Source organism: Mustela nigripes, chromosome X (genome assembly GCF_022355385.1).
Source record: "Mustela nigripes isolate SB6536 chromosome X, MUSNIG.SB6536, whole genome shotgun sequence".
NCBI lineage: Eukaryota > Metazoa > Chordata > Mammalia > Carnivora > Mustelidae > Mustela > Mustela nigripes.
The window spans coordinates 82,870,848-82,895,765 of NC_081575.1; the positions used below are offsets into that span (position 1 = coordinate 82,870,848).

The 24,918-nt window shown below is 41.3% G+C and overlaps 1 protein-coding gene and 1 long non-coding RNA gene across 4 annotated transcripts in view; one reads left to right on the plus strand and one right to left on the minus strand.

Annotated features, from left to right (window-relative positions):
• Window positions 1–1,266: 1,266 nt before the first annotated feature.
• On the minus strand, window positions 1,267–7,380 carry LOC132006686 (uncharacterized). Its single transcript, XR_009401187.1, has 3 exons — window positions 7,071–7,380; window positions 3,913–4,058; window positions 1,267–1,540 (listed from the first exon to the last, which is right to left on the minus strand). It is a non-coding gene; the product is annotated as an uncharacterized LOC132006686 (long non-coding RNA).
• Window positions 7,375–24,918, plus strand: part of ZNF41 (zinc finger protein 41) — a 44,056-nt gene continuing 26,512 nt past the window's right edge. The window contains exon 1 of one of the 3 annotated variants that reach the window (XM_059384622.1): window positions 7,375–7,464. The gene's annotated coding sequence lies outside the window, so the exon portion shown is untranslated. Of the gene's footprint in view, window positions 7,465–7,547; window positions 8,250–19,180; window positions 19,328–24,918 lie in introns of those variants that run through there. The other 2 variants (XM_059384623.1, XM_059384624.1) reach the window with 2 other exon arrangements.

The following is a 24,918-nucleotide window of genomic DNA, read 5'->3' on the forward strand; positions in this document are numbered from 1 at the left end:
AAGGGTGTTGGGGTAGCGTGAATGTATTTTGTATGTGGGATGGACATCGATATTTGGGGACTAGAGGGTGGACTGTGGTAGGTTGAATAACAGCTCCCCGAAGATATCCTCATGTTAACTCCTGGAACAGTGAATGTTACATTATTTGACCAAAAAAAAAAAGACTTTACAGGTATGACGGTCTTAAGATAAGGCGTTAAATTAGGGGTCTCGAAGATAGAGCGATCACCTTGGATTATCCAGATGGGCCTTAAAGGCCATCATAAGTGCTCTTACAAGAGAGAGGCAGAGATGACATGGGCAGAAGAGGAGATGATAATGTGACCACAGAAGCAGATTGAAGTGATACAGCCACAAGCCAAGGAATGCCTGCAGCCTCGGGAGGGAGCTGAGCTCTGCTGACACCATGATTTTAGCCTAGAGATGCCAATTCAGAGTTCTTGCTTCCAGAACTGCGAAAGAAGAAATTCATTGTCTTAAGCCACCGTAGGAAATGAATACACTCACTGTCGACTGTTCTAACCTGCTCAATTTTTATTTCACCCCCAGCAGTTTCTCCTCTCCACCCCCAGATCCCCGTGCAAGGAGAGAGACCCCCATGGATCAGTATGGTAAAGGGTTAATTCAGCCCCACTGGAGTATCCAAACCTCACACTTTCCTAAGAAAGTTTTGGCCCTTGAACAGCTCCTGGGACACAACTTCTAAGACCTTGGAATATCCTGCCTGTTAAGAATATCTTTGTTTGGGGCACCTGGGTGTCTTAGTCGGTTAAGCATCCACCCTCGGTTCGGGTCATGATCCCAGGGTCCTGGGATAGAGCCCCATATTGGGCTCCTTGCTCAGTGGGGAGTCTGCATCTCCCTCTCCCTCTGTCACTGCCCCTGATTGTGCTCTCTCTGTCAAATAAATAAATAAAATCTTAAAAAAAAAAGAGTTCACAGGAATTAGGTTGCTCCACCCCACTCAGACCTTACCACAGACCCTTTGCACTTGCTTCTCACTGCATGGAGCAAAACACCTGCCTGTTTCCGCTGCTAAATTCATGCTGGCCTACCATACCAGATGATTGTTTTGGCATTCTCCTGTTCTCAGGTTTGTCAAATGCCAGTTACTTCTTTCTGCTTTTTCCCATTCAAATAACTATATCATACAGTTCCTGTGGCTGTTGGTAACTTGTCCTCACCCACACGTCTTTTGAGACTCATGGACATTTCCTCTATCTATTGCTGTGTAAATAAACCACACCAAAACATAGTGGCTTAGAATAATAACCATTTTATCGCTCATCATTATCTGGGTCTCGAACTTGGGGAGGGCATAGTGGGGAGGGCTTGTTTCTTCTCCATATGATGTCAGAGACAGCTAAGGCGGGGTCGAACGGTCTGAGATGATTTCATCACATGACTGGGACCTCAGTGCTGTTTGGGAGCTGGGGCTTCAGTCCTCATGCACATGGTCCATTTTGAAAATACTGTCTCATTGTCCAAGGTCTCTGTCTTCAAAAGGATAGAGTCCCCTGCTTGTGCTCTCTCTTTTTCTCTGCCAAATAAATAAATAAAATCTTAAAAAAAAAAAAAAGAAAATCATTCTAAATTTTTTTTTTTTTTTTGAGAGAGAGAGAGAGAAAGCGAGTACAGAGGGAGGGACAGAGGGAGAAGCTGACTCCTCACTGAGCAGGGAGCCCAATGTCGGACCTGATCCCAGGGACCCTGGGCTCATGACCTGAGCTGAAGCCAGACACTTAACCGACTGAGCTACTCAGGTACCTGGAAGTGAAAACGTTCTAAATGTTTCATGTTCCTGAGAAATTAGGGGTAAATGCAGATAATGTGTGTGTTCAATCTACCAATAGAGAAAATCTGAATCATGTTCATAGTGGAAGAGTAATAACAGTAGATTGATAAGCACAGTTGAACATCCAAATTACTAAGAAAGGGAAAAGGAGATTGAACAGAAACTTGACAGAGACAGCAAACGTAAGGAAATGGAAAAAGAATGAGCAACAACAGAGACAGTCCTTCTGAATAGAAGACACAAAATCAGGCATATCATTAACAAACGCAGTAAGAGACTGGGGAATTGGGTTTAAAAAACAAGAGTTCTTGGATGCCTGGGTGGCTCAGTCGGTTGAGCATCTGCCTTCAGCTCATGATCCCAGGACCCTGGGATTGAGTCTTGAATTGGGCTCCCTGCTCAGTGGGGAGCCTGTTTCTCCCTCTCCCTCTGCCTGCTGCCTGGGCACATGCTCTCTTTCTGACAGGTAGATGGATAAAATCTTTTTAAAAAAACAAAACAGAACAAGAATTCTGTGTTGTTTACTAAAAGAGGCAAAATTTAACAATAGCAAAGGATACATATCAGGTAAATGCAAGCAGAATGAAAGCAGGTCTGATGATATAATTATCAAGTTAAATTTGATGGCTAAAAGCATTCAACAGATAAAAAGAGATATTACATAATAATAAAGTCTACCTTTGGTGAAGATATAATATGTATAAACCTTTACAAAAACACAAATAGAATGAGCAAAAATAATAGAGATGAAACAAAACCTTAAAATCATAATTTATAGTGAAAGATTATACCTCTTTCAGAATATGATGAATCAAGTTAACAAAAACAAAGGCAAAAAAGATATGAAAATTATAATCAATAAGATATTTAATACACATAAAAAGAACTTTATATCTTTTTTAATTTTATTTTTTTAAGACTTTATTTATTTGACGGGGAGAGAGAGACAGCGAGAGAGGGAACACAAGCAGGGGGAGAGGGAGAGGGCGAAGCAGGCTCCCCGCTGAGCAGGAAGCCCAATGCGGGGCTCCATCCCAGGACCCTGGGATCATGGCCTGAGCTGAAGGCAGACGTTTAATGACTGAGCCACCCAGGCGCTCCTATCTTTGTTTTAAAAAGATTTTATTTATTTACTTGAGAGAGAGTGCATGCAAGCTAGAGGGAGAGGGGAAAAGAATCTGAAGGAGACGCTGTGCAGAGAGTGGAGCCTTGCCACATGCTTGTTTCCCAGGACCTGAAATGACGACCTGAGCAGAAACCAAGGGCCAGACAATCAACCGACTCAGCCAGCCAGGCACACCAAGAACTTTATATCTTACAAAGAGACTATATAATCCCATGTCCTTGCAACATTAAAAGACATTCAGTTGTCCCACCTGGCCTAAGAGAAATGATGGATACATTTTTAAAAAGTAGGGCCTTCACAGATCATTTCCTGTGATAATAGTCAGTAAGAACAGGAATAAATTAAAATGTTACCGAAATACCTTAACCAGCTGGAAGTTAAGAAGCACTTTCCTAAAGAAATCATGATGAAAGGGGTCTATGTTTCATAAACTCTACCAGCTCCTAGAGAAAGGTGGAAATTTTCCAATTTATTTTATGAAAGAATAACCTTAATGCCCAAACGGAAATATATTGCTCAAAAAACAAGATGATTGGAGATAACCTTCCATAAATGTGAACGAAAATTTCTAAATGAAGTATCCACATAACAAATCCAGACGTGTCTCCAGAAAACAAGGGGCTCCTGGGTGGCTCAGTCAGTTAAGCATCCAACTGTTGATTTCAGCTCAGGTCATGATCTCAGGGTTGTGAGATCGAACCCCACCTCTGGGGCTGTCTCTGTCTCCTTCTGCCTCCCCACCACCCCCCACCACGCATGTGCTCTTTCTTTCTCTCTAAAAAAAGAAAACGAAAAAAAAATACACCATAACCATTAAGATGATTCTAAAAATGCTAGTGTAGTTTAATATTTATAAGTCAATCAACAGATGTCAACACTTTAGAAAAGTTACATAATGCTATTGATATTTCAAAAGTATATGACATAATTCTAGCCATTATATTAATAGTAAAAACTCAAAATAACAGTAGAATAAAACTACTTAGGGTACCTGGGTGGCTCAGTCGGTTAAGCATCTGCCTTCAGCTTGGGTCATGATCCTGATCTCCTGGGATCAAGCCCCACATCAGGCTCTTTGCTCAGCAGGGAGCCTACATCTCCCTCTGCCTGCTGCTCCCCCTGCTGTGCTCTCTCTCTCTGTCAAATAAATAATAAAATCTTTAAAAAAAAAAAGAGTCTGTTTCTTTTTTTCTTTAAGAGCCTGTTTCTTAATAAATTTAAATTTAAATAGTCACATGAGCTTAGTGGCTACTGTACTGAACAGTTAACACAATAAAAAGAATCATAGCAAGTACTGGATAAATGAGAAAATATTATCTATATCTGATAGGTTGTACAATTAGAAAACGAGACACTATATACTAAGAAGCTACCAGAATTGGCAGGTAGTTTTGATAATGGGCTGGATACAAGATAAAATTATAAAAATAGGTATTTTCTTCCTATACTAATAGTAAGCAGATAGGAATAACAAGCAGGCCTTAACATTGACAACAAAAATATTGTGACTATCTGAGAACGAATTTAACCAAAAAAGACAATGGACTTACAAGAAGACGACAAAATGTCATTGCCATATATAAGACATAATCAAGTGGAGACTCATGAAATCTCTAGATACAAAGGCTTATTGTAACGAAAAGCATTGACTCTTCCCAAACTATTATATTAGGGTAATATAATTCCAATCAGAATCCCAAAAGTTTTGTTTTGTTGGGGTTTAGGGGAGGGGGTAGTGTTCATTTTGAAACTTCCTTTTAAACTTCAGGGAGTTGTTAGAAAAATAAATTTGTGGGCGCCTAGGTGGCTCAGTGGGTTAAAGCCTCTGCCTTTGGCTCAGGTCGCCCATTGGGCTCTCTGCTCAGCAGAGAGCTTCCTTTCCTCTCTCTCTCTCTCTCTCTCTCTCTCTGCCTACCTCTCTGCCTACTTGTGATCTCTGTCAAATAAATAAATAAATAAGAAAAATAAATTTGCAAGAAAAGAACTCCTTTGGGGTGTCTGGGTGGCTCAGTGGGTTAAGCTGCTGCCTTCGGCTCAGGTCATGATCTCAAGGTCCTGGGATCGAGTCCCACATCAGGCTCTCTGCTCAGCAGGGAGCCTGCTTCCCTCTCTCTCTCTGCCTGCCTCTCCGACTACTTGTGATTTCTCTCTGTCAAATAAATAAATAAAATCTTAAAAAAAAAAAAAAACCTCTTTTGAAATCAGATTGCAGAGACACAATCAAGAAAGAGTTCAGGTCAGGCAAAAAATATGTGTGACCTTGTATGAACAAAGTGATATTTAATTCAGGGGATACAAGGCAGTGTGTTTCATAAACAGTGCCACGTGGCCCTGTTGAATTTTACCTGAGCCCTGTGATCCTGGTAAACAGTGAAGGCTGAGAAATCCCCTTATTCTTTCATGTTCTGGAAAACTGCTTACTGCTAAGAACTCCCCTTTCCTCCCTGACTTAGACAGGACTCGTGGATGCTCCTGTTCTTTACATATGACAAGGACAGACGCAGACCTTCCAAATTCCCAGTCCTTGCCTCATAAACACTGACTTTGTTTCAGAACAAAATGCTTGTTACCAAACGGCAGTCGAGTCTCTCTCTTTCCTGCAGCCTCCTGAACTCGGCTTGTCCCCAAGTCTGAGACACACAAAAGATTGTGGAATGGGCCCTCTCTTCTCAGCCTCCCCTGGGAGGGAATCAACCGGCCACAGTAGGCGCTTTCCCTTCAGATCCTATTGGCCTTCTCCTGCTAAAGCAGTTCCTCTCTCACAGATTATGCTTATCTCGGCTTGCCTCCTCCTTACCCGTCTACAAATTAGAAGCCTTTTTCTGCTCGGTTATGAGATAATTGCAGATTTCTAAAATGGAAGCTTTCTCCCTATTTGATACAGGAAGAACAAACCTTGACCTTAGCCTCATACCATACGTCACAGTAAATTCCAACTAGATTTAAAAAATTAAAGCAATAAAAATGAAATAAATGTTAAGACTCTTTTTTGGGGCGGATGTGGAATGGGGGAGGAGGACCATGCAAGACAGGAAATACAGAGGCCAGGAAAGAAAGCTTAGACATTTCAATTGAGAGAATGCGTCTTTCTAATTACATATTGAAGGACACCGATAAAATGCAAAGAAGAATAAGAGTTAGGGGGAAATACTGTGGTGCAACTCACGAAGGGTTGCTATCCGTAATGCACAAAGAGCTTCTACAAATCGCTAAGAAAAGACAAATCACTCCAAAGTAAATTGGACAAAGGATATGAAGATCTGCAGAAGAGAAAAATCCAAGGGGTCAACAAACAGAAAAAGATCCTCTGTTGCAGAAGTAGTCAGAAAATGCAAATTAAAGCGATTAAACAGTACTGGCCATCGCACTGGCAAACATGAAAGCATTAACATCTAGTGCTGAAAAGATTTGCCTCAATGAACTCCTATTTTGCTGCTGGCAGTAGGCATGTTACAATCTTTTGGGAAACTGATTTGGCTGTATGTATTTGACAACCAACTACCCTCACCTGAATTTAATAATATTAAACTTCAAAATATAGAAGGCAAAAATAGACTAGCACAAGGAAAACCTGACCTAAAAATACAGTGGGAGAATGTCTCACCACTCTCAGGAACTCATGGGGCAAGCAGAAGAAAATCATCAGGAAGGAAATACATTTTTAAGGCCCGACTAACAAGCTTGAGCCAACAAACGCATATGTTCAACCCAACAACTGGAAAATACAATCTTTCAAATCAGATGAAACATTTCTGAAACCTGGGCCCGTGCTTGAGCCATAAGGCAAGTTTCAACAAATTTCAAAGACTCAGCATCATTCAGACAAAATTCCCAGACCACGATGCGATTAGGTGAGAAAACACTAATATTAGATTAACTTTGTGTGTGTTTGGGAGAATGAAAAATGGTGTCAGGAACTGTAAACTTTTCTGCACTCCCTCTACCTTCCTTCGTGGTATCATTAATTCCAGAGGAGTATGTGACAAAACTCCCCATGCTCTGGGAAACTCTGGGCTGGGCTGTTCTCCCCGTCGCAGCGGCCTGAAAAAAAAAGCCCCATTCCCTTGCCCTAGGAGTCCCAAAGAAGTTTTGCCAAGTTGGACAATGGACTTCTAAATAATTCATGGGTTAAAAGGGGGAAAAACTTACAAGTTAGCACTTGAAACCAAACACTAATGGAAAGCCATCAAAACTTGGATCTTTGGAACTTTTAGCCTGAAGGCTTTCATAAGGACACCAGGAAGGCTGATCACTTGATTAAAAAAAAAAAAAAAAAAAAAGGATGAAATGCCCCACCACTGATATCTTGGGGCCCCCCAGTTCGTCGCTCCACGGATCCTTGGTCCCCAGCGCTAAATCGCCGGAGCTCCCCGCGCCCAGAGTGGTTAAACTCTCGCTGCGGGCGACTTCCGCTTCCTGGCCTAAATCTGACACGTACTGTTCCCCCCACCCCCACCCGCCCGTGGCAACCACCCAGGGTCGGTGACAGTCGAGGAGCCCGGCGATGCCCTCAGCCGAGGCGGGGACAGAGAGGCGCCGGCAGGTGGGCACGTTGCGGCGCCCTGGGCCCCGCCGCCGCCGCGAGCCACCCGCGCCCGCCAGGGGCCGTCCCGTTTGCTCTAGAAGGGGAGCTGGGGCGGAGGCCGGGGCGGGGGCGGGCCAGGCTGTGGACCCGCGGCTTGGAGGGGTCTTTCTAGCGGGGACCCGGTGGCAGGACGCGAGTTGGGGGGTGAGAGGGTGGCCTAGCGGCGCGTGAAGAAGCCGCGGCTCCCCGGGGATGCGGCCCGAGGGCGGGGCTCCTGAGCGCCAGGAAAGGCGAGCGCCGGGGCCTGCGTCCGGGCGGCCACAGCGGAGAAGGTGGCGCGAGCGGGAGAAGTGCCGGCTGCACAGCCCGCGCTCCGGCCGGGTCGGCTCCCGGGAGACACCGCCGGGCCAGATCCGGCCGGGGCCCGCCCGCTCCGCGGCCGAAATGAGCACCCTTCCAAGATGGCGACGCCCGTAGAGACACTCCCGAGGGGCCAGCCATGTTAGCTGCCTGACAGTCACTAAAGAACATTTGAAAGCCCGCCTCTCCACCGCCACGCACACGCGCTAACACGGCGCGAGGGCACCCCTGTGGGACTGCGGCCGGCCGGCCGCTCCCAGGCTGACACTGAGCATGTGCACGGTCAAGTCCAGACACGGAAGGGTCCCTCAGAGGTAGTTTCCACACTTAGGGTTCCGGGACGTGAGTTTAACAGAGGCGGCAGAGTTGGGCCATGGAAGCACTGACATGATTATGGGGGTGTGGTGACATGGATTTCGCACTCAGTGATGCTACTCCGTAGGGTGAGTGATGAGGCTTCTCTGAAGTCCATTAAGTAGGAGGGGCGTGGAGTGAGTGACACGGATTTGGGGTGACTGATGGGGTCAGTGGGGAAAATAAAATGCGTAGTCTGCAGGTTGAGTGATGAGGGTCCTGGGGGTCTGTAGGGTGAGCAATGAGGACACTGTGGGGGAGAGTGGTGAGGATTCTCAGAAGTCACTGATGGGGTCTTGCGGTGTAAGTGATTGGACCCGTGGGGTAAGTTATGGGTGTCTGTGGGGTGATTGGGTATTAGTGGAGTAAGTGATAGGGGCCTGCAAGATGAACGATTGGACTTCAGTAGGTGAGTGGTGAGGGTGTTTGGGAAGTAATGGGTGGTCTGAGGAGTGAATGGTGGAGAGTTTGTGCGGTGAGTATTGAAGGATCAGTGAATGAATGATTCGGACCATAGGGTGACTTGCATGGTCTGTGAGGTGCATGGTGGGGTTTATTGAGTGGACGGTCAACGTTTCTGTGGCATCAGTCACGCATTTATTTGGTACTGATTGGTGGAAGGCCAATGGAATCAGATCTGCTGCCTCAGCGATGGGTGGTCTTAAACCAAGATGAAATTGTCTCAAAACCTTACTTTGACTTTGTTGGACCTCCTGTATTTTTGTTTTCTGCATCATTAATTTCTCCCCTTGATTTCATTATTTCTCTTCTTTTGGTTTTTTCTTTTATTCTTAAGGTTTTATTTATTCACTTGACAGAGAGAGAGAGAGCACAGCAGGGGGAGTGGAAAGAGAGAAGCAGACTCCCCACTGAGCAAGGACCCCAGTGCTGGGCTCCATCCCAGGATGCAGCAATCATGACCTGAGCTGAAGCCAAAGGCTTAACCTACTGAGCCACTCAGGCTCCCTCTTTTCTTCTTTTAATTCCTAAGTTGAATGCTTATCTCATTAATATTCAGTCACTTTTCTTTTATAATATAAGCTGTAATAAGTTCATGAATTTTTCTCTAAGAACACTTTAGCTCCATGTAACAAATTTTGATACATAACATTTTCACTCCAGTTTACTTCAAATGTTTTCTAATTTCTGTTGTGGTTTCCTTTCTGATCCCATAGTTATTTAGATATGAGATTCTGATTTTCCAGAAAGTTGAAATTTTTGTTACTGATTTCACTCAGAGACTGTCGTCTGAGTGCAGAAATGGATGTTCCTTAAAGTGGATGGTATGTATTGAACTTTAAATTATTTCCCAAACCTTTTGTAAAACTGGTACTCCCACCAACAACATATAAAAGGGCTCACTCCGGGGGTGCCTGGGTGGCTCAGTCTGTTGAGCATCTGTCTTGGCCTGGGGTCTTGATCTCGGGGTCACATCCCTGATTCGGGCTCCACACTAGGGGGAGGAGTCTGCTTCTCTGTCTCCCTCTGCCTCTTCCCCCATCCTAGACCACCCCCTCCCCGCTTGTGCTTGCGCTCTCTCTAATAAATAGATAAAATCTTTAAAAATAGAAAAAAATTGAAAAAATAAAAGAGCTCATTCTAACATCCTCTCCCACACTGAATTTTGCTGCTTTTTAAATTTTCCCCATTCTGAGGGCCAGACAGAATGGTATCTGTTTTTACTTTGGTAAAGTAAATGGTATCTAGTATCTTGTTTTATTTTGATATGCATTTTCCTGGCAACTGATGGTTGAATACCTTTGAATGGGTTTTTTAAAGTTTTCATGTCCTTTGCTGTTTTTTCCCTTTAGGTGGTTTGTCTTTTTAATTTGTGAATATTAACCTCCTGTCATTTATTGTGATCTTTTCCCTTTTATCTGTCTCTATATCTTGATTTTTGAAAGATGTTTTCACATATAATTAGAAAAAATAATCATCCAATCAGAGATATCGGTCTTTTTCCTTTTCAGGTTCTGAGTATCTTCTGTTGCTTAGTGAGTTCTCTCCACTTCATGCTTAAACAAATATATGCCTGAAGTTTAACATTTGTATTGTTTTAATTTTTAAAGATTACTTGTTTATTTATTTATTTGACAGAGAGAGATCACAAGTAGGTAGGGAGGCAGGCAGAGAGAGGGAGAAGCAGGCTCCCCGTTGAGCAGAGAGCCTGACTCGGGACTCAATTCGAGGACGCTGAGATCCTGACCTGAGCTGAAGGCAGAGGCTTAACCCACTGAGCCACCCAGGTGCCCCTAATCTTTTTAAAATTAAATTTCAGTCCAGCTGGAATTTACTCTGGTGTATGGTGTGAGATGAGATTGAAGTTTGTATTTCCCATTTGGATAGTGTATTTGCTGGCACCAATCATTACATGAATACACTTTTCTAATTCAACTGCATGCCACTTTTGTCACATAAATTTCCAAATGCATATTGCTCTATATCTGAGCTCTTTCCTTCTGATATATGTTTTCTACTCCCCTTTAAAAAAGTGTATTGACTTTTAGAAATAATTTTAATATCAAATAATGCTAGCCTCTTCACTGTTCCTTTTCTTAATTTTTTGGTTGTTTTCTTTAATTTTTTAAAAAGATTCTATTTATTTATTTGAGAGGGAGAGAAAGGTAGAGAACACGAGTGGGGGACATGTCAGAGGGAAGGGGGAACCAGACTCCCTCCCCCCGTGCCTGACACGGGGCTGGATCCCAGGACCCCGAGATCATGACCCGAGTCATAGGCAGATGCGTAACCAACTGAACCATCCAGGCACCCTTGTTTAATATTCTTTAGCATTTATTCTTCCATGTGAATGTTAAAACCATCTTATTTTGTTTCAAAACAGCCATTAAAACTATGTATTTTGTAGTTTTCTTTTTTTAAAGATTTATTTATTTATTTATTTGAGAGAGAGAGAGGGAGAGAGTGCATGAGAGTTAGAGGAAGGGCAGAGGGAGAGAATCTCGAGCAGATTCCCCACTGAGCGAGCAGCCTGACTAAGGGCTCGATCTCATGAGATCATGACCTGAATCGAAACCAAGAGCCAGAGGCTCAACTGAGGCCCCCAGGAGCGCCTGTTGTTTTCTTCTTATAGACCCAGCACCTTTTTTTAAAAGATTTTGTTTATTTGACAGAGAGAGAGAGAGAGATCACCAGTAGGCAGAGAGGCAGGCAGAGAGAGAAGGGAGAGCAGGTCCCCCCCGGGGCAGAGAGCCCAATGTGGGGCTCGATCCTGGGACCCTAAGATCATGGCCTGAGCCGAAGGCAGAGGTTCAACCCACTGAGCCACCCAGGTGACCCACCCAGCACCTTTTTATTTTAAAAATTGCATTCTTTAATATTTTACCTTTATTTTTGTCACCATGGTGAAAAACATACTTTTTCTGTTTCCAAAGGAAGAAAAGATCTATCAATTTTTATTTTCTTTTTTAAAAAATTTCTTATCCAGTGCAATGATCAGATTCTCATGTGAATTCTAGTTGATTTTTATAGTCTCATAGTTTTCCTAGCTAGATTATCCAGTTAACAATGATACTCTCTTTTTCTTCCAAATATTTATTCTGATACCTCATCTTCTCTTGCATTAGCTAGCACTTTCAGAACAATGTTGAATGTTACTTGATAGAGGTTATCCCTATTTTGTTGCTAATTTGAAAGTGAAAGGTGCTCATTCATTCATTCATTTATTTGCTCATTCATTTATTCATACATTCAACAACCATTTATTGAGTACTTTCCCCTTGCCAAGAGACTGGGTTTGAAATCCTGCATGGCCACTTACTAGCTACATGATCTTTTCTTTTTTCTAACAGATTTATTGATATAATTCATCTGCTATAAACTTACGGTAAACTATCCATTCAAAGCTTACAGTTTGGTGGTTTTAAGTATATTCATAGAGTTGTGCAACCACCACCACAATCTAATTTTAGAATATTCTATAACCTCAAAAAGAAACGTGGTACTCATTCCTCATTCCTATTCTGTATCACCCTGCTGCAGGCAACCCCTTTCTGTCTCTGTAGATTGAGCTGTTCTGGGCTTTTCATATAAATGGGGTCATACAACAGGTGGTCTTTTGTGACTCTCTTCTCACATTTACCATAATGTTTTCAAGATTCATTCATGTGTGTGACAGCATGTATTGGTACTTCATTCCTTTTTTATTACTGAATAATATTCTTTTGTGAGGATATACCACATTTTGTTTTCCCATTCATCAGCTGAGGGACGTTTGGGTTGTTGCCACTTTTAACTACAATGAATAATGCTGCTGTGAACATTTGCGTCCGCATTTTTGTGTGAACATCTATTTTCATTCTCTGGGGAGTGAAATTGCTAGATCATATGGTACCTCTATGTTTAACACTTGGAAGAACTGCCAAACCGTTTTTCAAAATGGCTGTGCCATTTTACATCCCACCAGGAATGCATGTAGGTTCCAATTAGTCACAGCTCCGCCAACACTTGTTACTGTCTTTTTTTATTCTAGCCATCCTAGTGGGTGGGAAGTGCTATCTCATTGTGGTTTCGACTTCTATTTCTCTAATGACTACTGATATTGAATATCTTTTCATGTGTGCAATGGACTGAATGTTTGGATCAATTCAAATCCTTTGCCTATTATTAATTGAGTGATTTGTTGTTGTTGTTGTTGTTGTTGTTGTTTTTAAAGATTTTATTTATTTGTCAGAGAGAGAGAGGGAGGGAGAGCGAGCACAGGCAGACAGAATGGCAGGCAGAGACAGAGGGAGAAGCAGGCTCCCTGCCGAGCAAGGAGCCCGATGTGGGACTTGATCCCAGGACGCTGGGATCATGACTTGAGCCGAAGGCAGCTGCTTAACCAACTGAGCCACTCAGGAATCCCAGTGATTTGATTTTTTATTATTGAGTTTTAAGTGTTCTTGATATGTTCTGGATAGAAGTCCCTTGTCAGATATGTGATTTGCATGTATTTTGTCCCATTTTGTGGTTATCTTTTCACTGTCTTGGTGGTTGACTTTGTAGCACAAAAGTCTGTGATTTTGATACAGTCCAGTTTATCTATTTTTTTTTCCTTTTGTTTCTTGTGCTTTTGATGTCATAAACTTTTCTTTCCCCATGGAATTATATTGCAACGCTTATCTAAAATCAGTTGACTGTGCGAGCCCTAGCTGGTTCAATCAGTTAACAGTCTGGCTCTTGATTTTGGCTTAGGCCGTGATCTCAGGGTTGTACCATCAAGCCCTGCATAGGGCTCCTCGCTCAGCAGGGAGTTAGCTTGTGTCTTGCCCTCTGCCCCTCCCCCCACTCATGCTTGTGCGCACTCTCTCTCTCTCAAATAAATAAAAATCTTTAAAATGGTAAATTTCAATTATTTTCTTTTCTCTGATTATTGGTCTTAACAGGTTTCTGCTTTGGGGGGATTAATTTTGGTAGTTTATGTTTGCTGGGGATTTTATATTCTCGCAGAGCTGCGCATAATGCTTAATTAAATTATTTTGTTCACTCCCACCTCATTGTTTGTTAAGACTGCCTTAGCTATTCTAGGGGCTGTGCCTTTCTGTATAAATTCTAGAATATGTTTGTCTACGGATGGTGAACATATTCTCATGTACTTATTTTCCCTCTTTGGTGAAATGTCTCTTCATGTCTTTTGCCCATTTTCTAATTGGATTGTTTGTTTCTTCAGAGTTCTTTATATTATACTTATGAGTCTTTGTCAGATACTTTCTAACACTCTGTAGCTTTTCATTTCATCCTCCTGACAGTGTTTTTGCAGAGCTACAGTTTTTAACCTGTTGAAGGCAAATATATGTATTTTTTTTCTTTTACTGATCATGTTTTTGGTGTCATATCTAACAACTTTTACTAAGCCCTAAGTCCTGATGATTTTCTCCCACATGGTCCTTTTTTTTTTTTTTAAGATTTTATTTATTTATTTGACACAGAGAGAGAGATCACAAGTAGGCATAGAGGCAGACGGGGGGGGGGGGGGGGGGAGGCCCCCGGGCGGGGTGGGGGGGGGGGGGGGGGGGGGGGGGGGAGCAGACTCCGTGCCGAGCAGAGAGCCTGATGCGGGGCTTGATTCCAGGACCCTGAGACCATGACCTGAACCGAAGGCAGAGGCTTAACCCACTGAGCCACCCAGGCGCCCTCCCACATGGTCTTCTAACAGTTTTATAGTTTTATATTTTACATTTGAATCTATGATCCATTTTGGGTTTATTTTTTACGAAGTGTGACACTTAGATTGAGATTCATTTTGTTTTTTTCCTTGTGAATGATCTGATTGCTCCAGCACCATTGTTGAAAAGACTTTCCTTCATTCATTGAACAGTTTTTGTACCTTTGTTAAAAAAAAAAAAGTTAGTTGGCTATACTTTTTTTTAAAGATTTTATTTATTTATTTGATAGAGATCACAAGTAGGCAGAGAGAGAGGGGGGAATCAGGCTCCCCACTGAGCAGAGATCCCAATGTGGGGCTCGATCCCAGGATCCTGAGATCATGACCCAAGCTGAAGGCAGAGGCTTAAACCACTGAGCCACCCAGGCACCCCAGTTGGCTATACTTTTGTGGGGCTATTTCTGGGCCCTCTCTTCTGTTTCATTGCTCTATGTTTCCATCCCTTCTTTAGTACCACATTGTCTTGATTCCTGTAGTTAAATTAAAAAGCTTGAGAAAACAGGTATATTGATTTCTCCCATTTTATTCCTTGTCAGAATTGTTTTTAGCTAGTGTAGATCCTTTATTCTTCCACGTAAATTTAAGAATAACTGTGCCTATATCTACAAAAAATTCTTTTTTTTAAAGATTTTATTTATTTATTTGATAGAGATCATAAGTAGTCACAGAGGCAGGCAGAGAGAGAGGAGGAAGCAGGCTCCCCGCTGAGCAGAGAGCCCGATGCAGGGCTCCATCCCAGGACCCTGGGATCATGACCCGAGCTGAGGGCAGAGGCTTTAACCCACCGAGCCACCCAGGTGCCCCTCTACAAAAAATTCTTGTTGAGATTTTAATAGGAATTATATTAAGTCTGTAAATCAACTTGTGAAGAATTGGTATTTTTACTGCATCGAGGCTACCTGTCCATAAGCACAGTATCTGTCTCCATTTATTTAGATCTTTGTTGACTTCTTTCATCAACATTCTCTAGTTTTTAGCAGGCAAGGCCTGTGTATGTTTTGTTACATTTACACCTAAATATTTCACTTTCTGAGTGATGTAAAGTATTGTGTTTTTAATTTGTTTCATTATGTTCATTTGTAGTATATAAAAATACAGTGTTTTTGTGTGTTGTTTTGTGTCCCATAACCTTGCTGAAGTCACTTATTACTTCTAGAAGATTTTTTTGAAGATTTTATTTATTTATTTTTTAAATAATTTTTTAATTTTTTATTTTTTATATAAACATATATTTTTATCCCCAGGGGTACAGGTCTGTGAATCACCAGGTTTACACACTTCACAGCACTCACCAAAGCACATACCCTCCCCAATGTCCATAACCCCTATTTATTTATTTGAGAGAGCAGGAGTGAGCATGGGTGGGGGGAGGGACAGAGGGAGAGAGAAAGCAGAGTCCCTGCTGAGTGTCCCATATGAGGCTCCATCCCAGGACCCTGATTCCATTTCACTCAAGACTTCCATGTGATCCCTTCTGTGGGATCAGGGATCATGACCTGAGCTGAAGGCAAACGTTTAATCTACTGAGCCACCCAGGATCCCCTTCTTCTAGAAGTTTTTGTGTAGGGTCCTAGGGATTTTTTATCTGGACCATCATGTTACCTGCAAGTAGGGTCAGTTTTATTTCTTCCTCTTCAATTTCTATGCCTTTTGTTCTTTTTTCTTGCCTCATTGTACTGGCAAGAATTTTCATTACTGTATTGAATAAGAGTGGTGAGAGTTGACATCCTTGTGTTGTTCCTGATATTAGGGGGCAAACATTCATTCAGTCTCTCACTATTAAGTATGATGTTAGTTATAGTTTTTTTGGTAGATCTTATTTTTAGCAAGTTGGCAAAGTTAACCTTTATTCCAGGTTTTCTAAGAGGTTGGTTTTTTAAAATCATGAATGGGTGTCAGATTTTGTCAAAAACTTTTTCTGCATCAGTCGATATGATCATGTGATTTTTTTCTTCTTTCTTCTTACATTTGCTAATATTTTGTTAAGAATTCTTGCATCTATGGGGTGCCTGGGTGGCTCAGTTGGTTAAATGACTGCCTTCAGCTTGGGTCATGATCCTGGAGTCCCCAGTTTGAGCCCCACATCAGGCTCCCTGCTCAGCGGGGAGTCTGCTTCTCCCTCGGACCCTCTCCCCTCTCATGCTCTCTCTCTCACCCTCTCTCTCTCCAATAAATAAATGAAATCTTTAAAAAAAAAAAAAGAATTCTTGCATCCATGCTTTTGAAGGATATTGGTCTGTAGGTTTTTTATACTTTTTTGGCTTAGGCAATAGACTTATTCATCAAGAAAATACTATTTTCAAATACAGGTGATGACAAAATGTGCAAAATTTGCTATGCAAACTACATATAAACTAGTAGGAAAACATGAGCATGTCAATGACATATTTATTGTACTCTTTGTCTACTTTTGGTATCAGGCTTTAGGGAATGAATTAGGAAGAATTCCGTCTTCTATTTCCTGGGAGACATAATGTGCCATTGGTGTTAATTCTTCTTGAAAAGTTGGTTGAAGTCTCCAGTAAAACCATTTGGCCTAGAGATTTATATTTCAAGAGTTGTTTTTTAACTTGAAAATTGCTTTTCCTTAATAGTTATGAGGCTATCCAAATGAACTCTTCTGTATTGGAAGAGTTGTGGTGGTTTGTACTTTTTGAGGAATTGGTCCATGTCCTCTAAGTTGTCAAATTTATTATTGTATTCCTTTATTGTTCTTTTGATGTCTGCAGGGTCTGTGGTGTTATCCCCTGTATCATTCTTGATATTAATCATTTGTGTCTCTGATTTTTTCTTTGTCAGTATTGCTAAAGGTTTGTTTAATTTTATTATTCTTTTTGGAAAACCAGCCCTCTGTTTCAGTGTTGTTTTTTTTTCTGTTGTTTTTCTGTTTTCAGTTTCATTGATTTCTGCTCCTACTTCATTGTCTCCTTTCTTGTGCTAGCTTTGGGTTTATTTTGTTCCTTTGTAATTTCTTTTTTTTTTTAAGATTTTATTTTTAAGTAATCTCTACACCCAATGTGGGGCTCAAACTTATGACTCTGAGATCAAGAGTCGCATGCTCCACTGACTGAGCCAGCCAGGTGCCCCTCCTTTTCTAATTTCTTGAGATGAGAGTTTAGATTATTGATATGAGGCTTTCTCTCTTTCACTTATAAATGTTTAGTGCCATAAATTTTCCTTGTAGCACTGCTGTAGTCTATGGAGCAGAGTCTTGTGCATTGGTTATCAAATCTCAGGGGAGGACTCCAAACACTTTTGCCTGCTGTGTCTTGGTATCAGAGTCACCAAGGAAAACACAGTCCAATGAAACACTGAATGATTTACTTGCCTAGAGTAGACATCCTAGTACACATCCTCTCCTCATAGCTAGTGGGTCACCTGGCAGCCAAATGGCAAGTAAGCATAGGAAAAGATCCTTCACTCCATTACTTAGCAAAGAAATCTAAATTGAACTAAACTAAGATACTATTCACACCCCTCTCATATTGCAGTGGAAGAACCCCACCCACTCCCCCATGGAGTCTGAAATACTGAAAACTAAGGGCATGCGGAAGAGCCATTGACATACAAACTTGCGTAGAACAGAACAGCACACACTGAGTTCAAAATAGGGAAAGATATTCCCACACAAGGCGGTAGCCCAACACAGGCTGTGTGGGCTCTTGGTCTTATGTTCCAGGCCCAGGGTCCATTTTTTTAAAGATTTTTTTAATTTATTTGAGAAAGAGGTAGAGAGAGAGACAGAGAGAGTACAAGGGAGGGGGGAGAGACAGAGGGAGAAGCAGACTCCCCACTGAGCCGGGAGCCCAACATGATGGGGGTGTGGAACTCAATCCCCAGACCTGGAGATCATGACCTGAGCCAAAGACAGAGACTCAACCATCTGAGCCACCCAAGCACCCCAAGGTCCATTCTTATATGGTCAAAGGGGAATTAAATGAGGAGATGCCCAAGACTGTATCCTACACATTTTGATATGTTGTATTTTAATTTTTATTCAGTGTATTTTTTTTTAATTTCCCTAGAGATTTGCTCATTGAGCTGTGTATTATTTAGAAGCATGTTGTCTAGTTCCTAAGTGTTTGGGGATTTTCCTGTTACCTCTTTGTTTTGATTACTTGTTTCATTCCACTGTGGACAGAGAACATACTGTGTTTGATTTTAATTCTTTTACATTTGTTGAGATTGGTTACATGGTCTAGGATATTTTCTGCGGGTACTTAAAAAGAATGTGTATTCTGTTACTGTTGAGTGGAAAGTTCTATAAATGTCACTGAGATCCTGTTGGCTAATGATGTTCATGAATTCTTTTATAACCTCACTGATTTTCTGTCCAGTTTTTCTTTCAGTTGTTAAACGAAGGGTAATGAAGTCTCCAGCTGTAATTGTGATTTTGCCTATTTCTCCTTTCAGTTTTATCAAGATTTTCTTCATATATTTTGCAATTCTATTGCATGGTGCATACACATTTAAAATTGCTATGTCTTCTTGGTGGACTGACCCTTTTATCATTATGTAATGTCCCTGTCCGTCCCTGGTAATTTTCGTTACTCTGAAATCTACGCTATCCAAAATTAATAAATCTACTCTTGCTTCCTTTTAATCAATGTTTCCATGATACATCTTTTCCATCCTTTTACTTCTGACCTACATGTATCATTATGTTTGAAGCACATTTCTTGTAGACAGTATATAGCTGGGTCATGATTTTTGAAATAGAATCTGCTAATTTCTGTCTATATTTGGTGCATTTATGCCATTTACATTTTATGTAATTATTTATACATTAAGGTTTAAGTCTGTTGTATTTTGTGTTTTCTTTTTTTTTAAGATTTTATTTTATTTATCTGACAGACGGATCACAAGTAGGCAGAGAGGCAGACAGAGAGAAAGGAGGAAGCAGGCTCCCTGCCGAGCAGAGAGCCCGATGTGGGGCTTGATCCCAGGACCCTGAGATCATGACCTGAGCCGAAGGCAGAGGCTTTAACCCACTGAGCCACTCAGGTGCCCCGTATTTTGTGTTTTCTCTGTTTTTGTTTTTTTCTCTCTCTCTTTCTCTCTCTCTTCTTTTTTTTGGGGGGGGGGGCTCTTTGGAATATTTGGACATTTTAAAGAATGCCGCTTTGCTTATCTAGTGTTTTCAGGAGGTTCTCTTTATATAGCTTTTTTTGACCTGATATTGTGTGTCTCATGTAATATATACACAACTTATCAGAGTCCACTGGTATCATTTGACTAGTTCCAGGGAAGTGTGGAAACCTTACTTACTTACTTACCTCATGTCCCTTTATCCTCCTCTATTTATAATATAATTGTCTTAAATATTTTCTTTACCTGCATTGAGCACCACATTAGATGGTGTTAGAATTTTCACTTCAACCGTCAAACATAATTTAGAAAACTTAGGAGAAGGAAAGCATATTATATTTACCTATATTTTCCCTCTTCCCATGTTCTTTCTGGCTGGTGTTCCAAGATTTGTACTTCTATTATTGCCTTTCTGGTTAGAGAACTTCCTGTAGGTCTCTTGGTAACAAATTCTTAGTTTTCCTTCATCTGAAGATGCCTTAACAGTGCTTTGATTCCGGAAGGATATTTTCTATGGGTATAGGATTCTAGGCTAATGATTCTTTTCTTTCAGCACTTGAAAAGTGTTGAGCCATTTCCTTCTGTTCCTAGTGGCATCTTCTTCCAATAGAAGGCTGTTTCGTCTATGTTGAAAATTTGTTGTTTAACGTAACCACCTTCAGTAATTATCTTAGCTGAATCTTCTGGATAATTAGCTTCAGCTTCCATACCAGCACCTGCTGCTTCACCTTACACTTTTATGTTATGGAGACGCTTCTTTCCCTAAAATTCATGAACCAATAGGGCACCTATGGGGCTCTGTCCATTAAGCGTCTGCCTTTGGCTTAGGTCATGATCCGAGGGTCTTGGAATCTGGCCCCTGCATCCAACTCCCTGCTCAGTGGGGAGCCTACTTCTCCCTCTGCCTTCCACTGTGCTTGTTCTCTCTCTCTCTCAAATGAATAAATAAAACCTTTTTTAAAAAGTCCTAAACCAATCTCTGCTCGCTTCAGACTTTTTTTCTGCAGTTTCCTCACCTCTCTCAGCCTTCAGAGAACTGAAGAGAGTTAGGTCCTCGATCTGGATTAGGCTTTGGTTTAAGAGGTTGTTGGGACTAGTGATGTGGATATGGCTTGTGGTGCCCCCAAACGATTATGATGGTAACATCAAAGATCACTGACAACAGGTCACCATAATAAATATAATAATAATGAAAAAGTTTGAAATATTACAAAGTATTACCAAAATGTGACACAGAGACATGAAGTGAGAGCAGCTGCATTTAGAAAAATGGCGCCGACAGACTTGCTTGACAGAGTTGCCATAAACCTTCAATCTGTCAAAACTTCAATATCTGGGAAGCACAATAAAATGAGGTATGCCTGTATTTCTTTGCTGAGATTCTGTTGTCTCATCTGTGTTAAGCATTTTTCCTAATTGCCCAATGAAGTGTGTTTATGATGGCTGCTCTAAAATCCTTGTCAGATGGGGCGCCTGGGTGGCTCAGTCAGTTGGGCGTCGGACTCTGGATTTTGGCTGGGGTCATGGTCTCAGGGTCATGACTGAGCCGGGTATTGGGCTCTGCACTCGGCAGGGAGTCTGCTTGGGATTCTCTTTCCCTCTCCCTTTGCTGTCAGTAATGGTGGTGGGATCCCAGTGTTTTTGTGGTGTTTGGCCTGAGTGGAGCCATTGTTGTCTAAAAGTTTTCTGTCTTGGTAGTCTGCCTCTTTCCTGGTCCTTTGACTAGAGAGAACAGGCTTTTCTGGGGGCAGTTTGTGTCTGTACCCATTGGCCTCTAGTTCTAGGTTGCTGGCTTCTCCAGCACCAAGTGTAGGCTGGATGAGGCTAAAAGAAAACCAGGAGAACTCACTGCCAGGATCCCTAGTCAGTCTGGCCTCTTCACTCCACCTTTTCACATCTTCCTATATTTTTTTAAAAGATTTTATTTATTTATCTGAGAGAGAGAGTATGAGTGAGAGAGAGAGAGAACAAGCCAGTGGGAGAGGCAGAGGGAGAAACAGACTCCTCACTGAGCAGGGAGCCCGATGTGGGGCTTGATTCATGGACCCTCAGATCATGACCTGAACCAAAGGCAGACGCTTAACTGACTGAGCCACTCAGGCACCCTTCTCCCTATATTTTATGTATAATATCCACACTTTTTAGTTGTATTTAGTTGTATTAGTTGTATTTAGCAGAAAGAATAGGTAAACTACTCCATCTTCTGAAGAGGAAATCCCCATAATTATGATTTTGAAGACTTCATGTGGTTTCATGCATTTGTGCTGGTTTTATTTGTACATACTGAATGGCCCTAAAAATTTATGCAAAAGTTTATGTACTTCTTTATTGTATATTTTATTAAAAATGAACCCCATTGTTAATCTACGGAACAGTTTGGATTTAATTTCCTCCTCAGTAATTATATTTCTAGGTATGCTTTCATTTTCTTACATTTGCCTGGTGTATATTTTTTAAAAAAATCTTTATTTAATTATGACATAATACAGGAAACTGCACAGATTATACATTTAGCTTGATGATTTTTTAACAGACTGCGTGAACATGCACAACCACCACCTAGATTTAGAAATAGAACATCGCTACACCCAAGAAATACCCCCCTTGTGTTCCTTTCCAATCACTAACCTCCTCCCAAGGGGTACCAACAGCCTGACTTCTAACAGCATAGATTAGTTTTACGTGTTTTTGAAATTTATATAAACATAATCCTACGGTATTGATTCATTGCTCTGTTGGGTCTGGCTTCTTTGGCCAGTGGAATATTCATAAGATGAGATTCTTGTCTGTCATGCATAGTAATCTGTTCATTCTTGTTACTGTAGAGTACTATCTTGTATGATTATAGGACAACTTGTTTATCCATTCTGATATTGATGGGCATTTGGATAATTTTCAGTTTTGAATAAAGCCACTCTGAACATCATCTTGTCTTTCAATCAAAATATGTTCGCCTTTCTCCTGAGTACATTCCTAGGAGTGGAAGAGCTGGGTCATAGACTATTACTTGGGTTCAGCTCTCTCTCTCTTTTTTAAGATGTTATTTATTTGAGAGAGAGAGAGCACATGAGCAGGGGGAGGGGTAGAAGGAGAGGGAAAAGCAGGCTCCCCACTGAGCAGGGAGCCCCAGGCGGGTCTCGATCCCAGGACCTGAGCTGAAGGCAGATGCTTACCCTGCTGAGCCACCCAGGCGCCCCTGTGTTCAGCTTTCATAGATAACACCAAACAGTTTTACAAAATGTTTGTGCTACTGTATGCTCCTCGGAAACAATTTATGAGTTCCCATCACTCATATCCTCACCAGCTCTCTTGGTTATTTTCCATCTTTTCCATTTTCAGCCATTTCTGGTGGTTATGAAGAAGTATCTGATTGCCGTTTAATCTATGTATCCTTGATAACTAAAGTTGAGTATCTTTTCCTATGCTTATTTGCCACTTGGCATATCTTCTCTGGGAAGTGCCTGTTCCCTTTGAGTTTTTCCTGTTACTCCTATTGATTTCTAGGAATCTTGATATATTTGAGATATGAATTGTTTGTCAGATACCAGTATTACGATCATCTTCTCCCACTGTGGGATTTGCCTTTTCACTCTTAATTTTGTCTTCTGATGAGCCAAGGTCTTTCATTTTAGTGTAGTCCAATTTAATATCCTTTTATTCTACCAGATATCAGAACTTGATATGAAGCACATTAATTAAGATATGATAGTAGTGGTCCACATATAGACAAGTAGACCAGTCAAAACACAGAGTCAGGAATGGACCTCTACCTAGATGGTCACAAAGCAATGCTGCAGAGCAGTGGAGAAAGGACAGTCTTTTCAATAAGCCATGTTGGATCTCCTTGATACCCATATGGAAGAAAAGAATATTTTTTTCAAAAAAGATTTTATTTATTTATTTGACAGAGAGCATGCATAAGCAGGGGGAGGACAAAGGAAGGAGAAGTAGACTCTCCACTGAGCAGGGAGCCTGACCTGATCTGGGGCTTGATCCCAGGACCCCAGGACCCTAGGACCCTAGGATCATGACCTGAGCCAAAGGCAGACACTAACTGACTGAGCCCCCCAGCTGCCCTGGAAGAAATGAATCTCGACCCTAGCACATACCACACACCAGAATCCTTCCCAAGAAAGCTATAAATCTAAATGTAAAAGAACAGTCCAAATTTAGAAGAAAACATTGAACATCTTTATGACCCTGAGTTTTCCTAACTAAGACATAGCGACCAACTATAACAGAAAGAATGATAAACAGCAATGGCATGTTTCTGTCCAACGCTTCATTTCACATCTTTGTCTTTTTGTTTTACATATGTGGCACCTGTGTTTTGTTTTGTGAACCAGTCCCATTGTCTTTGTCTTTTATGGCAGGAGTCAGCTGATTCAATTTAGTTGATTTATAACCTATTAAATTTCGTGCCTTCTATTATTTTATGCTAACTATTTATTTGACTTGGTTGGTATTTCTACTCTTTTCCTATTTTTGCTGGTTTGGTCACATTTCTCATTCCCCTCTGGGTTCATATTATCTAGGAATTCTGATAGTTTGGGATTTTGATTACTTACATCAATTTCTGCTAGTAGTTGCCTTCACCTTCCTTACAAATATAATTGTCTGTCTTTTCTCTATTACTAGATCCAGTAATGTTGTAATCACATTTGGATCTAGGAATAGAGGTGCGTGATTTGCCTTCTCTTCGTCATTTTACTCAGTAGATTTTTCCAGGCTATTGTAAATTTTCCAATTAATAGTAATCTTATTCCATATGCCTAGTTACATTATTTTTCTTTATTCAGATATAACTATATATTACAAGAATCATTTTTCAAGACTGCTTTCCTCTGGTTTTTGAGGTTCCTGTTAACTATTCAACTTATAATTGCTTAGACTCTTCCTTTGAGTGGTCTTCTGAGCTAGGAATGGTGGCATTTAATGTTATAAATGTTTTTATGTCTAAATTTGTCTTTTGCTCTGACAGAAGAATAGTATCAAGCTAGGATTCATTTAAAATTCTAGGATCTCAGCCCCTTTCTCTCAGTAATTTGTAGATATTTTCTTCTAATATGATTCCTGTCATTGCAAACAATAAGTCTAGTTGCCATTGTGAGCCCTTTCCATTGTAAATAACACATCGTTTCTGCCTGGAAGTATTTTAGATTTTCTTTCTTTTTTTTCGTTTTTTTTTTAAAGATTTTATTTATTTATATGACAGAGAGAGATCACAGGTAGGCCAAGAGATAGGGGGAAGCAGGCTCCCCGCTGAGCAGAGAGCCCGATGTGGGGCTCTATCCCAGGACCCTGAGATCATGACCTGAGCCGAAGGCAGAGGCTTAACCCACTGAGCCACCCAGGCGCCCCTTGGGTTTTCTTTTTATCCTCTAAATTCAATGCCACATCAGGTTTGGGGCTGATTTGGTTCCTCTGGGAGTCAAGGATTGGGGGGATTTCCTTGGGGAAGGATCAATGAGATAGGGTCCAATAGTATTAGATAATCTAAAGCCTAT